Source organism: Zingiber officinale, chromosome 4B (assembly GCF_018446385.1).
Source record: "Zingiber officinale cultivar Zhangliang chromosome 4B, Zo_v1.1, whole genome shotgun sequence".
NCBI lineage: Eukaryota > Viridiplantae > Streptophyta > Magnoliopsida > Zingiberales > Zingiberaceae > Zingiber > Zingiber officinale.
Window position 1 is genome coordinate 8,794,169 of NC_055993.1, and position 3,145 is coordinate 8,797,313.

Here is a 3,145-nt window from a genome sequence, read left to right on the forward strand (position 1 = left end):
TTAGTGAACCTCGTACAATCAACTAACTAATTTACGTAGCACTATATTTGACGATGAGATACCAATTATCCTATGAATTATATTAATTTCGTTAGTTTAAACAAAAAAAAGTCGAAAATAATTTTTTAAAACCTATTAATTCGGTAGAATACCAAAAAACTTGAAAAATAAAAGGTACTGTCTAAAAATCTAATATCAACTAAATATTTATTTAAATAGGGCCAAAATCTTAAGATGAAAAGGAAAAAATCTTAATAGAAAGAAAAAAAATCATAAGAGACTCAAAATTCTAAAACTCTAAATGGACTTAAAAATTTTAAAATACATAAGAGTAAAATAAATAAAAAATATATAAAATCTTTGGATCCTCCTGTATCAGGCATCCCGAGTTGAAAGAAAAATTTATCCTCGATTTTAGAGTAGTGTTAAATGGTAGCCCAGGGGAAAAATATTCTAGCATCAAATTAACAAAATCTACTAGCATCTACTAGACTTTCATCTAAGTGATAGATAGCAAAGACTCTTCACTTATGAAGATATGCATAGTGTTGCATATTAGATAACATCTAGGTCTTTTGAGTAAAACAATCCCCAAGCCTGCAACTGTTAGTACCCCGTGGTAGTTTTGATGTAGTCAATCAAGTTAAAATTAGGTCCTGTGTATTTGATGATTGTGTCTAAGTGTGTAGGAGCTTAGGAACACAAGAAGTCGAGCGGAAGACGCAAGTAGTGAGAAGGATGGCACGGGAGAGAGCCGACGGGCTCAGTGCGTCTGAGGGACGAGGTGCTGCGAAAGAATACACCGATGGATGAGAAAAATGGGTGCGACGTTCGAGGGACGAGAAGTCGGGCAGGAAGCCTGCTCGATGAGAAGCTCGGAAAATGGATTTGGGTGAGTCCTATTCCAGATGGTCGAAATCACGCAAGCGAGCAGAGCAGCAGAAGAGCCAAAGGAGAAGTTTGGAGCTTTGTAGCAGCTGCAGAAGGTGCTTTCAAGGGTATTGAAGGTGCCTTCGAGCCTCTATGGAAGGCCTTCAACCCCTTGAAGGCGCCTTCAAACAGTAACCGTTACAAAGATAAACTTTATCTTCGCACGGATAGGATTTACCATGCTGAATGCGCCTTCCACCCTATTGAAGGCGCCTTTAAGCGTTGAATAAGATTTTCCAATGGCTATAAAAAGACCCCTGGAGCTAGGAATTAGATATCAACTCTTGTATTCATTTCCTAGCAACTGTCTGAGCATTTAATGAGTGTAAGAGGCTTCTCCGCCTTCATTGAAAGAGACTTTTAGTGCTTTTCATTTGTATTAGATTAACAACCATTTAGGTTATAACCAAGTAAATTTCTTTGTCTCTTCTTTCATTTTGTAGTATTTTAATTTACTCGTTATAATTATACTGTTGCTACTAATTTGAGTTAAAAGTCGGGAAATGTTCATTTTTGTTTGTAGCAGGCAATTCACCCCCTCTTGCTGGCCCATCAGGTCCAACAAGTGGTATTAGAGCAAGGATGTCTCAGAAGGACTAACTGTTGACTGAAGCAATGAAATGATGGCCGGTGCAAGCATTCATCCATCAAAATTCGAGGGAGACTTCGCGTAATAAAACACCGGATGGAGGTATTTTTTAAAACGGATTTTGAGATTCTGGTAATTATGAAATATGATTTTGTAACCCCTAAGAACCAACATGGAGCTGGAAAGGAAGAGTGTTTATGGAAGAAGAAAGAGCAAGCTGACTCTGTGGTGAATGGTAAAGCAGAGTTCCATCTGCTAAGCGTTCTTTTGTCCCAGGAGGTCAATCGAATCGGTAGCTACGAATCTGCCAAAGAGCTCTGGAAGAAATTCTTGGAACTCCATGAAAGTACTTAGGAAGCAAAGTTAGCAAGGCGAGACATCCTTCGAACCCAGCTAACAAACCAGCGGATGAACAATGGAGAAAAGATAGCGCAACTCCAAACACAGATCAAAGAAATCATCACACAACTCAATAATCTCGGAGAATCGGTAACAAACCGAGATTAAATCTGGTATGCGCTCAACGCCTTCCCGAGAACTCTAGAATAGTCATCCTTAGTAGATGCATACTACATCTCTAACGACTTCGAGGTAAGTACACCAGAGAATTTATTTTTTACTTTTGAACTTCACGAAACTCGATATACAGATCCTAAAGAAATCAAAAAGCCGAACAACAATCTTGCCTTGAAAGCCAAGAAGGAAGATCCAGACTCTGAAGCATTAATCGATGAAGACGAAATAGTCCTAATGGTAAGAAAATTCAATAAATTTTTTAAATCTAATAAATTTAATAAGTCGCAGGCAAAGAAATAAACTCAGAGCAAAAGGAAGGTCCGGTGTTACAACTGCCAAGGAGAAGGGCACATCAAAGATGACTGTCCAGAACTAAAAAAAAAAGAGAAGGACAAGGGCAAAAGATCAACGAAATCGAAGCCCAAAAATCCTGAAGGCGACGTGGGATGAAACGTCGTCATCAGAATCCAAAGTTGAAGCCTATGCCGAACTAGCCCTAATAGCAAACCATTAAAAGGAAGATGAAAGCAGCTTAGAGATGAGCATTGATGAAGGGAGAGGATCATCAGAGACAAGCTGCGATGAAGGAGGATTATCAGAACACGAGGTAAGTGAGGTATGTAGCTTATCCCTTGAAAAATTATTTTAATTTATTAAAGTACTTTCTAAAGATTTTAGTAAAACTGGAAAAAGATAATGCTAATTTAAAATTAAACTTAGCAAAATCATGCCCTTTAGATATGGTTGATAAGTTAAAGATAGAAAATAAAAACTTGAAAATAGAAATCGAAAGGTTGAAACATGACCATGCATGCTCAAATGATTTTAAAAAGTCAAAATTTAAAAATTATGGTAGAATCAACTGGTACATTAGAAATCACTAAAGCCAAATTAGAAGAATCTCACAGAAACATATTCTAAAAAAAAATTCTGATTAATTCAGTAGGAAGGAACTTATATTGGATTCCAAGATCATTCCTACATTTTGGAGGCGCGTGAGGCTGGTCGTATGGATTAACTCGGTTAAGCTCTTCCTTTGTTAGTCCACACTGCAGCATGTTGAAAGTCTTTGAGTCAACTTGGATCTTCCTCTTTATTTTGTCATTCCAT